Genomic DNA, 13,986 nt, shown 5'->3' with positions numbered 1-13,986 from the left:
TCAAGTTTAGCACAAAACATCATTTCCAGAGGTGCTATTAGGGGTACAAAACATTTTCTTAATTACTAATTAATTGCCGTCACTTGTAAAGCCTGTCTTGTTGTTTGTTCGTTAATTTAAAACCATTCACATTAAGTATAGTTGTCATATCCGTCCGCCTATTCAACTGTCTCCATTCACATCTTATCTTAAAGGTCCTCCTCTTAAAACAATACTGTTGTGTTGTGGGAGCAGGACAGCGCCTACACCTTGTAGAGCGACGTCCCGCTTCTACGTCTGTTACATTCTTACTTCATGTTGTAGTGGTAGGCCTCTAGTACACGTTAGGTGCATTATAATTCATAAGCTAAGCATTAAATGGTTTATTAAATAATTGCTTGATATACCGTTAGTAGTTACTGCTTGGAGATGTAATTAATGTTTTATTCTTCCGTGTTATTGCAGTGTCTGATGCGTAGAGTTCTAAAATACTCGTATAAGTTTTCAAAATCCGTATATTGAGTCTTCTTTTTTTTATTAATAGAGGTAGAGGTTTTAGGATACCATAGAAACAGGTTAAAAACGAACTCCTTTTATTGTAGCACCGCTGTCAGTCTGCCTGTATGATTTTCCGTCCGTCTGTCACCAGGTTCTTCAAGGTACAAATTAATGTCTTTCAAACTTGGTTTAAAAAAAAGATTTTTCTAAATGGATTTTCAATGTATGTTAACAGAAAGCAGCAGTAAGTAAAGTCGTATAAAACTTTATACATACAGTATAACTATAACGTATCTAAGAATACATATTACCTAAAAACTCAATTCCTAGATAGTTTCAAACTTGCATAAACAAACAAGCACACCTACCAATCCACCCTTTTATAAATCACGTTAGTAAAGTATCGCGGCCCGTGTGGAATATCATCCGCGCTCACACTGCCGGCGTGTGCCTGACCTGTCTAACATAACGTTACCCTTAAACGGCTTCAACACTCAAGTTACATTAAATCTGACATAATCGATGAAATATTTATTAAATGAACTTTTGTTGGAGACGGAGTTAAAGTTACGTGATATGTTAGTGGGTAATTTAAATATAGACGCTTTTTTTTTCGGTTGCTAACCACAGTACTAACGTAAATCCTAATTTTTCTGTATATTCCATCATCAAAATCAATGCAATTCTCTCTGAAATAAAGCTTGTTTAATCATACCTATATGTATTATGCCAAATTCCAGTTTAACATTGGGAAAAGGTGTAGGCGCCACGTACGTGAAACTTCGAACATAGGGCCATGGGATAAGCATATTATTATGATATGATTATGATTATGAGTCTAGTGATGGGATAACAGTAATGTCAAACCTCATACATAAGTAACTGTCTCAACCAGCTTCCATCTTAATATTTACGTATTGACAATAGTGTACTAGTCATCTTCCTCTACAAATCTATCTTTCCAGTCCATCCAAAGGTTGTCTGGATGATATCGCTATTAGCGGTAAGACCGTCATTGTACCCTAACACTGTATGTACAGTAAAGAATATCCTAAACCATTCTAATGTAATTAAAATAAACAAAACAGGATAATGTTACCTACATTACCATAGTCATTTATTTGTAAGTTCATTTAAAAAACTCGCAAAACCAGCATTGAAATAACTCCATCGCTACAAGATAGCAATCAGCATTTTATCTGACAAATTAAATTACAATCAGGCACATTGTACTGGTGGTTTTATTATCATTTGACCGACAGACATCCTTGCTAAGAGGGAGCTGACCTCCAACGTACACTAAACAGCGAATGGCAACAAGAGAGGTAATACAGAATACAAAGGAATTAGTATTCATCAGACTTGTATGAAACGAACAAAAAAAGCCAGTTTTTCTGGCATCCTTTCAATTACAGTGCAAAGATTTAACAATAACTTTCAATTTGACTGTCTGTTATAATTTCGAGGAAGATGTGTGGAAAAATTTGGTAAGGAACATATATTATCTGAATATGTTTAGAACTTCTACAAAACAGATAGATACGTAATATATAGTTTTAGTTGAATATAAAATTTAATTGAATATTTCAATTATGAAGAACTGTTATTACTATTATTTAAAAAAAAATATATCTGATATTTTTATAACGGAATATTAGATACCCAGATATACCAGGCTTTTTTCTAAGCTATGCATAAACATCAAGGTTTATGTATATAAGCACATACAATATCAAACAAGTTATGTCAATGCCGTGGGAAAATTCCTTTATTCTATAACTAGGATATCTCATCTCTTTTCATATTGGTTTAAATTCGTTGTTTCCGACTCTACCTTTGACTACCCTGAGAAGAAATATCGTAACAAACTCATAGATCACCGTTAAAGTTCAGACATTAATAAAATTGTTGAAATATGAGTATCTTTATTACCTTACCTTAAGTAATCAGATCTAAAATATAATAAAAAGGTAGGTACTCAAACTGCTCTACTAAATAACTAATAACTATTGTTGGACAAGTTTTTTGACCGGCTTTAAAAACATGTACTCTGTAACCGCGCCCAGACACGTCGACCCGATTTACCGTAAAAAGATATTTATTTCCCGATACCGATCGCCTTAGAGTTTATGTTCCAATAGATTTATTGTCTGTGGATAGGCTGCCGGTAGCGGGTAAAGGCTGTACAGCCAGTGCGGCCTGTATTGGGGATTAGGTTACCACAGCTGATACTGCGTGTCGTAAGTTGGTAAAACGGTAATGCTATATGAATCACAGTTAAATATAATTATTGGAAAATTAAATGGAATTGATCAGGGAATCTAAAATAACCTTCAAGAGTAAGAATGTTTTACTTGTGGAAACGTTGCAGCGTATTACCGACCAGGGTTAAGTGCGTCGTTCCTTTTCCACAATGGCTGGTTTTCTAATAGATCATTATATAGTACTAAAAACATTATAGTAGATAGAGGAATAATTTTTATCACTCGATTTGAGACATCAATATTGTGTTCACTTACACATCAGAAGAAAATGCATGCATTCAGGCATGCGGTATGCAGACACAGTAAAGCAGTAACTAGAAGTCTCTATAATTATAAAATAAAATTATATTAATTTTTCTTCTTTTTTTGGTAAGGTGGGGAATCCCCTTGAACACCTATCTCCTCAGGAGAGGAAGTGAGAAGCGCCTGGCTCTAATCGACTAAACCTGAACTTTCAAATCATTTTACTTTGTACGTCTTTCTATTTTAATAAAGCATCGAAAGTTTTATTTGTTTAATAAACCCCACGAGTTATTTATAGAAGAATAATTCTTAAAGGAATGCCGGTGGCAGTAATATAAGGGCGGCGCGCACTTGCGACTATTAGGCCAATTACACACGTAACGACTGGGACTGTCGGCAAGTCGCACACTTTTATTTTCTACCAGTCCTTTAACTTTATTGCCGGCTATTAATAGAGCAGCATTTTATGGGTGTCCTTAAACAATATATTTCTTTGACTCATTAAAAGCACGTTACTGCGTTCCGTAGTGAGTCGAAAGTAATTTAAAGTAACCTAATGAAATAAGTTTTCCTGCACGGGTGTTATTTTCTGATATGTGTTATCACTGATCGCAAATAGCCGCTACAGCCGCCGATATTTGCGATTAAAGGCCGTCCGTAAAGGAATTTCGCCGTCTTTATTTCGGGGATTCTTCGTGTATATTTTATTTACAAACAAGTCAAAAAGTAAACTAGTAATGAGGGTAACTCCATTAACCGCTGCAAATTACTTTACTGCTACCCAATGAGCTAATACACTCTATTTATAAATTTACCCTTCAACATAAAACGCTATCTTTCTTTAAAACAACTACAACTACCTATGAACTGCGAAAGCAAGACTGTTGACGTTGTAGAAGCGAGACACAGCTACGCATGTACAGCGTCATCTCGCTTCCACATTGCCTATCGTACGGGTTGGATGTTTCTTAGTACAGGCACAGGTTTGTTGCAAACGGTCCATCGTTCTCACATCATTTGTAATGGCCGATGATTTGTATTTCGTGACACTGACTGATGGATACAGAGGAATTTCTTCGCAGTTCTTAAAATAACTCGCTGCTAATGTCGAGGCTATTAAAGATATTTCAAAGAATCGTGAAAAAAGAACGCGACGTTGACAGGTTGAAGCTGAAATTAGTTAATTGTGAGCTTCTTTTTTATATCGAGAATAATTAAAGTAGATATTCAGTTAACGGGGTGTAAGGAATAAACAATCAATAAAATTCGAACCTCTTTCGATTGTAAATTGAGTTTCATATTCGTAATATTGACAATCATCAAGTATTGATGTAACTTTTGCTCTCTTTCTCAATCCTATGCCATCTGTATATTTATTTCTCTTTTGTACCTTTACTCTTATATCCTCAAATAACTTTCAATTGATACAATTAGCCTAGTTCTCGTGTCCCGGTATCTCTCAATTTACTAGCAGTTGTGTGGTTTATTTGGAACAACCTCCTTGGAGCGGGCTGCGGGCTGCGGTATCTCCCGATCTAAACACACCCGGTCACGCGACATCCATCGATTGTGATTCTTTTACTTTTGTTTAGGTCCACTCGTTCTGGTACTTCATTTGCTGTCTAGGATTTTATGGTTGAAATGTATAAAGTAATTTTTAATGTTGTTTGTAAAAAAATCAAGTTTAGCAGCTCAAATACCTATTGAGTCGTCATTTTTTATTTATTTACACTTTTTATACATGCACAGGCATTATTTACCAGTCAAATACGGGGTGATGCAGAGGAGACGAGACCGGCGCTTTGATGTCTCTCTCCTCTGCCTTCTTACTTCATACTTTCATTAAATATCAATGTAGGCTTATTCATGAAAATAAACTACGTAGACTACCAATAGGGTATGTAAAACGTAATAAAAATGAACAAGATTTTTTAAGTCGTCGATAAGAAAGTTATATCCAGTAATATTGGCCCTTTCAGTCAGAAAATAAGTCGTATACAAGAAGAGACGGTTTGATATAATTCTTAACTAGAATAAAGACAATCCTCAGTGGTACAAGTAGAGTCAGAGCCGGCACGGCGCGGTACCGACGATAATAATAAATCCGCGACCCCCGCCGCGGGGCGCTGGCGTGCCCTTTTAATGGACAACTGCGGTGTACTCAGTAAAAGAATACTTTGTTACGACAGGATAAGTCCAAAGATATAGAATGCACTTAATCTGTTGACCTCATACGCAGAATAAAAGATTTTTTACTAACTTATATGTGACATTTGTAAAACGCTAACATTCTTCTTTTATTAAAATCAGTCAATTTCGTGACTCGTCGAAAACGATTGTAATTCATTTTTAAGTGTTTTGCTCTGTACTGAATGGAACAGAGCAAAGCAAAAAAAAATAATCCTCGCTATCACTTGTAAAATTATCATTTATTGACGGGCTCTGGGCCAATCTTTATTAATGAAGAATCGGGAAACGTACATAAGATACGAACATTACCAACTATCTGAAAAATGTAAGAAACCTAATGTCAACTATACTCTGTAAAACGGAACATTTCTGTTTACACAATTAAGTAAATTAGGTTATGTCTGATCAATGATGGATGGACAGTGAGATATTGTCTAAAGAAAAAATGGTTGGATTATTTGTACCTATCGAAGTTCTTGCCTTGGTATAAACGATACATAATAAAAATGAAAGCACTTACTTACAAAGTAACTTATCAACTGAATTGACCTCGATTATTTTTAGTATCTGCTTCCCGAATGTCGCAAACCATTCATTTATGTCCGTGACGTCGTAATTCAGAAATGTCGCGAATATTTACTGTCTTGAGTGAACACGAGGGGTACCGCATGGCACGAACTTCAGTTGATTGCAAAAATAAGGAACAAGAACAATGTATTCTTTAAATCAATTGTGATTGTGAAAAACTGGAAACAAAGAGATTATTTTTTACCCAGCTATGTTGGTTTGGTTTCCAGTCCAAACCAAAACCCCAGATATCTGTGGCATGGTGTGGACTGTCTGTGCTTATGTTAAAATCAAAATGGGATGATAGTTATTTACTAGAGAGAAATGTACCTAAAAAAAAGCACTGGGAATCAAACCAAATACTTCTTGTTCATTTATCGGTAACCGTACCTCAAACAAAGCGTTTAATTAAATTATAATCATAGCCTTCTTTTATAGTTCGTCTTAAAAACTTTCCACGCACACCTGTAATTACATATACTAACAACTCTTCCAGTCTCGCTATAAGTTGCTATTGGCACAGAATCCTCCTTTACAAGTAGGTACTGTCACGACGAAAAACAAGTATTTTTTTTAAATCTCTACTTTTTGTTTTATATATTTCTGAGCTACTGCAATATTATTAAGTTGTTTCTGAATAACAAAGTTTTATTTTAATTGCGCTGAGGCTCTAATTTCGTTGAGGAAATATACAAAAACAGTCTTCGTCGTACACAAAATACAAATTGAATACGTTTTGTACAGTAGGATGGCTTTAAATTTTCTTCTTGAATTCCCTAGTCATCTAATGATGTTTTCTCAATAGTATAAGTGTTACCACCATTGTTAGTGGCTGTACTAGTTACTTTATAAGTTAGCGGCATCGAGCGGTTACCGCGACGGTAACTGATGGCTTTCTCTAACAGTTGGATGACACCAGTCATTACACCAACCATTGTTCTGTGAAGTTACAAAAAGCCGCCGGTTAAACTGTCATTTATATTCAAATTGTTGAGAAATCTCGGATCGAGGTTAAAAGGTGCTCTTAACCGACTATTTGCTGATATTGGACATTATAGGAGGGAATAAGGTATGATAAACTGACAACGAAGGTTGGAACACAGCCTGGGGTAGTGTGCGAACCCAATGCATACTCGTATATAGCCACCGACTGCAATAGGCAGTTCATCGTCTTTTCATTTATATTGATTTTTTCCATCACTTAACCTAACGTTAGTACCCTCAACGCTCTTGTTGCCTAGCCTGGGTAAAACAACCAAAAGCTTGGTCATTATCACAAGTCCGACAATTAACGATAATCATTTAGGCGTGCAGGAACGAAAAAGCTGAAAGTACCTTTACATGTACATTAAGAATAAACTTGTAATTGATACTCATAACTTTGATTCAATTAAAACCCACATGAGCACAGGATATTCCCACAACGAGACCGACGCAGATTAGATCTCTACCTTCAACTTTAATCGTATTACATAATAATAAAACGTAATAAAAACCTGGTCTAAGTTATTTATCCAATTTCACTTGATCCGTTTAAAAAGCTATAAAGCGACTAAAATATATGTGTTCGCCCCAAGATCATAATCCGCGATGATTTCTTAATACAACCGGGCGATAATGGTTCTTATGGTTTAATACCACCATAAAATACTGGGAGAGTTAAATATCGCTTTTAAGATCACGTGGTATTCACTAATGACGTTCCTGGAGGGCTTGACTTCACTATTAATGTATGTTTTCGGTTGTGTATGGGATACATGGGATCTTTTATAAAGATTTAATGGTGTTGGTGGTTCGGAATGTTGGTAGTACTGGAGATGTATGGACTTTGTGGTGATAGAGTGGGGGTAATAGGTTGAATAGAGGGTATCTATAGGTAGGGGACGAGCAAATAAATGATGGGGAAAAAATCATATCTGTGGAAATGCTAGTGTAGAAAAATATTTTTTTACTGCGGCAGTGTACTTTGAGACCCAAAAATAATTAAAAAATCCTTGGAAATAATTCCATAAAATTACAGAAATAAGATTTCAAGATAAATTCTGAGAAGCGTCGTCTCGTTTTGTCTTCCACGACGGCAAAAGACAAAAATTTTGCCTTCCTAACATCTCTAAAAGCAGAACTATCGCTGTGATGTAAAAGAGATGCCGCTCTACGCATTGTAATGCACTGTCTCACCTGTAAATGCTGGTAGCGGTACATTGGTTTTATAGATACACATGCAGGTGTGATATCACCTTATCTTATTAAAGCCGAACAGTTAGGAGCGCATCTCGTATCAGTTACGCGGTTGCGGTACAAGCCGACACCATGCCACAGATTACACAGTCTCCCGCAGGTGTGAATACCGATCGATTTCAGCAAGCACGCTTATCGTAAACTAGGTAACTTGGAACTTTGTAGTCTTAAGAATTGTAAGCGAAGTATAAAATTGCGATGAAAGAAACATTCTTCAAAGACAAAAATCTTAAACTGCTTTCAAGTGTGATAGTCATCCGTGTAAGCTGAGGAGTGATTGGAGAGTACTATACACATGTATACTAATTTTGTGAGGTATAAAGGGATACATATATTATACATTCTGTATTAGCTAGTTATTCGATTCGAAAATTATCTAGTTTTATCAAAAGAAGAGGCTATATAAGACACCTGCAGTTTTAATGCCGTAGTTACTCACCCTTATAACTGTTGACCTACGCGACAATCAATCAAATTCTTTAAATATTCGATAAGGTACCAAAAAATTACTTGTGACACTTACTATAACCTCATAAAGCAATGGAAATATACACTATAAAACGCCGTGCTAGCGCTCTCTCGCTTCCACAACGGAAAGAGTCCTTTTATAAAGGTAGCACGGCCTTAACTGTGTGTCAATAAAAATCGATCGAACAGTTCAATGGCAAGTATTATGAAAGAGTAAGCAATATCTATTTACTAAGTACCATCTGTATTGATTATGATGTAACAGCTAGTATTGAAGCAAATAAATTACTGAGACGTAAAAATTGAGATATTTAATAACATTCTGAAGAGGTCTTACAAGTAATTGAAGCTTCGATCCGAAGCTTTATAGAACTGGGTTAAAATCCAAATTGTGTTTTCGAACTTAGTTAATCTACTGTCTGAGTATAACATACTTTTAAGGTCTATATTATTAGTCGAGCATTTTTTTTTCAATTTTGAGAAGGATCAAATAAACCATGCAATCAATGAAAATAACTTTGCAATGCTGTTTTTGAAATAATAATATATCCTGGGAGAACTCACACACGGTTATCTGATCCCAAGCTAAGCAGAGCTTGTGGTATGGTAACCAGACCACTGATAAACTTACTTATATATTTCTAAATACATACATATTATAGATAAATTACACCCAGACACCAGAACAAATGATCATGCTCATCACACAAACATTTGTCCTAGGCGGGAATCGAACCCACGACCTCCGGTATAGCAGTCAGGGTCGCTAACCACTAGACCATCAGGCCCGTGAAAATGAGTTGATTAAAAGGTAAATATTATAAAGGTACGTTCAGTGGTACATTGAAAATGTGCTAATAGCTTGATGACTAGGTACCTAATTAGTAAATATGTCCACTATATACGACGTGGGATAACAATGAAAGCTAAACATCATTCGGATGACAAACGTAGAACAGTGTAAGTATGCACGTTGTTGACGGAGTCGCGCTCGTATTTGATTATGTATTGTGATAACATTGCATATACATCCTCTTTTGCTCAGAGATTTGCTTAAATTATTTCCCACTACAAATCTTAAACTTTATTTATCTGCCTATACTAATATATAAAGCTGAAGAGTATGTTTGTTTGAACGCGCTAATCTCAGGAACTACTGGTCCAAATTGAAAAATTCTTTTTGTGTTAAATAGACCATTCATCGAGGATGACTTTAGGCTATAAACAATCACGCTGCGACTAATAGGAGCGAAGACACAATGGAAAATGTGAAAAAAACAGGGCGGGTATAAATCGTAACTTATATCTTCTACCCACGGGGACGAAGTCGCGGGCAACAGCTAGTATTCTATAAATGCTCAAAGGTTACGTGATGCAGACTTTATGCTATGCTTACCTGTATAGATTGTTCCACTAGATTTTTAAACAAATAATGGAACCCAGACCATCTCTACGTTTAGAGTTGTTAAGCCAAATGATTCCCGAACCTAGCAGTAGGACGTTTACAGGCTGACATTATTGCTACTGCACTACCAACAGCACTGAAACTGATTACCTTATTGACAGCACAAGATATGCCTCAATATCCATCAAACTGACGCTGCGGGCGCAGGCGCATCGTGGCGGCACAGCGCCATCTGTCGGCCTCATGAACTCATTACGCTCCGTCACGCATTGTCATTTATTTAATTGCAGACGAGCTGGCGATGGCATCGGACGTATGCTGTAGTAAATCAATTTATAAAGAGGAATAGCTTATTTATATTACCGTCTTTTAACATATCCATATTGATGTATTAATTTCATAATACTGAAGAAGTAATGTGCAAATCATACAATCGCTCCTTAGAACTAACATAGCATAAGCTCAATACATTAAACTAATATAACCGTAACACTTTGTACCTATTTTAATAAAGCAGTCATATCCCCATAATCCTATTACAAAAGCACATTTAAAAATAATTAAAATAAAAAGAAATATATTACTCGCCATAAAACCGTCTCTGTTCCAAAGCTTAACCGAATTTATAGATTTAAATAAGGCTCAATGAGCATAAGACATTATTCATAGAATAATACTCTATGCCTGTCCCGGTAATAATGAGATATAGCCGCCATGACACTGCTTGTCTATGATACTGTCGTTTAATAACGTCGTCAACGTTCCTTATATTTTAATAGCTATATATATCATTTCGTAAGAATTTCCCATTTTGCAAGTAATTAAATATGGCTATGGAAATTTAGCAAATTGTCGGTAGTTGTTCGGAGATCCTAACACCGCTTTTACAATCACAAATGTTTTTTTACGAGGTTCAGACAGTAGGTTCTCAAAATTTGCTGGTTTACATTGAGCTTGCCGTGTATTTTGTTTTTAATCAGTCAGAAAATTAACACACTTTGAAGTTGTATCGCATCATGGTCGCTAAAAACAGACTATTACCTACCTACTTGTTTTTCTCTTAAAACGTTTGACATTTACGCAGAGCCAATAAACGCCTTTGCTCTATAATACGAACATACAGTGTTTAATGAGAGCTGTATTTTCCAAAGTATTACAGCCCTAGTGTATATATCTTCACGACGCTGCCTCGGGGCGGCAGTCAGAACAGATAGCCGTTAAATTGGAGCCTGTTTCCACGTCCATAACTATTGTGGAAACACCTCGCACATGTCGCGGTTATTGCAATATCAACTAGTATTTGCCGCCATTATTAATGTAAGTGGTATAATAGTAGTAGCGATTTTAAATATACAGTAAAGTGGACTAGAATGAGACAAGTTAAGTGCTAACAATTTTTTTATGACCCTAAATATCCCTACTAATCCCTATATTCCCTACATACCTAATATTATATATGCGAAAGTAACTCTGTCTGTCTGTCTGTTACGCTTTCACGTCTAAACCACTGAACTGATTTTAATGAAATTTGGTACAGAGATAGAGTTGACCTTGAGAAATAACCTAGGATAGTTTTTATCCTGGACTTTTGAAGAGTTCTCTTGGAAACGCGATATAACCGACATCGGCGCGGGCGAAGCCGCGGGCGAAAAGCTAGTATTCTCTATATTACGAAGCTTAAAATAATTAGTCACTGTTTTATTTCAAGTACGACTTTGGAATGTGCTCTAGTGTTTTAAAGCAGGGTTTTCAGTACTAGCTGTGGTGTACAATGTCAGCCAACTTCCTTAACATTCCTAAGATTTCAACAAAACATGCCTGAGCTTAGATACCGGGATACAAGTCGTTTCCCATACAGAACAGAGACGAACATTGATCACAACGCTTGTTCTCTGTAACTTGCATATTGCAAGGCTGCGGGCTATTGAATTAAGTCCAGACCTCATTGTTAATACTTGAACTGCACGTATAGCCGAGTGGTTGAAGTCACCACGTCAAACCCACTGAGAGAACGAGTCGAGGGTTCGATCCCCGCGTAGGTCATGTTTGTTTATAGATGTGATTTGAATGTTTGTGAAAACCCCTGCGAGACAAGGATTAGGTAATAACTGCGGGAGCTGTTTAAAAACAAAAGAAGAAAGAAAATGTTATCATAGTATATTTTTACTATAACTACGAGTGTGTAGAGGCTTATCAACTTTTGGAATCCAAATAAAACGACATTGGACAAAGTGCGGTCTCTGTACGTCTTCAAGAGATCAAAGGTAATTCTATAGAATAGAGTCCATGACTGAACTTTATAATTGAACTTTAGTTTGATATTTTGTGATCTAATATAGTTATTAACACAACACTGTGACTTGCGCCCTAAATTAGAAATAACCTTTCGTGTCATTATTGAGGCACTGTGGCCCTGCGTTCTACCTAGGGGCTATCATTCGGCCTTCCAATAGTGCCAACAAAAACACTCTGTACTTTTTAAAGTTGTCATATGGATATCATTTTTTACCTTAACAAATTAGATTGTAATAAGTACAGCATGTCATGTTTAAGAGATGTCTAGTACTTAGTTAAGCTAGGATTTGAGTCCTGGTCGGAGGTTTGTAAAGTGTCTCCAATAAATCTGGTCAGGCCCTCAAAGCCTACGCTTAGGCTAACTGCAGAGAAAAAGACAATAAAAAAATAGATGTGGTAATTATGAGAGTAAAGAGTGTGACATAAAGTTAGTTAATTTTATTTCCTGAAAACTTACTTCCTCACTCGCGCAGGTCACCACGTTCCAGTTACATTTCATACCACCTCACTCCCATTCACAATAACCACAAAAACGACCACTGTTTATTTTTTACAAAACCAAAAAAGCACGTGACGGAAAATATAACGAATTTTTAATAAGCATCGGACGCGTTCGTGCGTCTCCGGCAAGCACCGCGGGAATACAAACGTAAGGCTTCGTACTGGCGAACATTTCTGTCCCTCTCTAGCACAAACTAGTTGCTGGGGAATGAGCGAGATGTGGAATTTTCTGCAAAACCTTTGATGGGACTGCAAAAAATGCAGCTTTTCGTATTGCCGTAGTGTTTTTTCTTCGAACTTAATTCTTATTACGTCGCGTTCCTATAGGTTATTGCAGTTTTTCTTGCGGTGTTGACAAGAGACCTTTAGTTTTTCAATCAATCAAGCATATTGGGTAGATGATATAGTCTAAATAAGTGCAATGTTTTGTGCTGCAAGCTGACTGATTACCGAACATTAGTACCTACTGGTAGTTAAACGATTTTTTTTGATGCTACAGGGAGTAGCGCAGTATTGATATGCCTTGCTCATCTGTAACTTCTGCAAGTAACATAGTAAGGTATTTAGTGCGATTAATTTGAGTATACTTCCAAATAGGTTTTTTTTTTATATATCCTACTGCCCAACATCAAAACTTTCCAACTATCAAAAGTTTAAACTGTATGCTTGCTCCCGACAGAATCAAGTCCTGTTCAGTTATAAGTCTGGTGCCGATGCCAATATCAACTGCTAATTTGTGCACGAATTGAAACTACACTCAATCCACAGCTAATGAAGCTAATAACACTGGATCATTACTCGATTTCAGGACCGAATGAAATGTGAATCTAAATCAAAAACAAAATCAAACCAGTTTCGTGAGTACCTAAGCCTGTTGGACAAAACGTTCTACTAGACAGGACGTCGCGATCCAGTTGATCATCCTCCCTCAACAGATGGCGCTATACAGAGCCAGCTAAATCGCGCTGTGGTTGTATAATTTGGATTCATATAATCGGCACTGATGATAAGAATAAAAACGGATCCGTATTATTGAGACACCGCTGACAGACCGTCTGTTCATTTGTCTGTCACGCGGCTGTGTCTCAATTTGAACCAAGATATCATTGGCTAACCCTTTGAAATACTCAAAGACGATGTATTATATAAAACAGTTAAAAACAAATTAATTAATCTCTCGACTAGTTCCCTGACTTGTTGTCAGGCGCCGTTTTCCGCATCCCCTCAACAGATGGCGCTGTACAGGGTCGTCTGAATCACGCTATGGTTGCGTTACACGGACTTTCATATTTCGCACTAATGTACTCTTTTTACATGCACGAATAAAAGAAAAATCTC

General features: G+C 36.5%; 1 protein-coding gene across 1 annotated transcript in view; it reads right to left on the bottom strand.

The window, feature by feature from the left end:
* The window catches only part of LOC113503901 (ankycorbin), an 86,774-nt gene extending 72,900 nt beyond the window's left edge, over positions 1 to 13,874 (bottom strand). Inside the window, exon 1 of the mRNA XM_026886039.1 lies at positions 12,605 to 13,874. The gene's annotated coding sequence lies outside the window, so the exon portion shown is untranslated. The remainder of the gene's footprint in view (positions 1 to 12,604) is intronic.
* Positions 13,875 to 13,986: the final 112 nt, after the last annotated feature.

This window comes from Trichoplusia ni, chromosome 20 (assembly GCF_003590095.1).
Source record: "Trichoplusia ni isolate ovarian cell line Hi5 chromosome 20, tn1, whole genome shotgun sequence".
Classification (NCBI taxonomy): Eukaryota; Metazoa; Arthropoda; class Insecta; order Lepidoptera; family Noctuidae; genus Trichoplusia; species Trichoplusia ni.
Note: the sequence above shows the minus strand (reverse complement) of the source record. Positions and strands in the feature narration are given on the sequence as shown.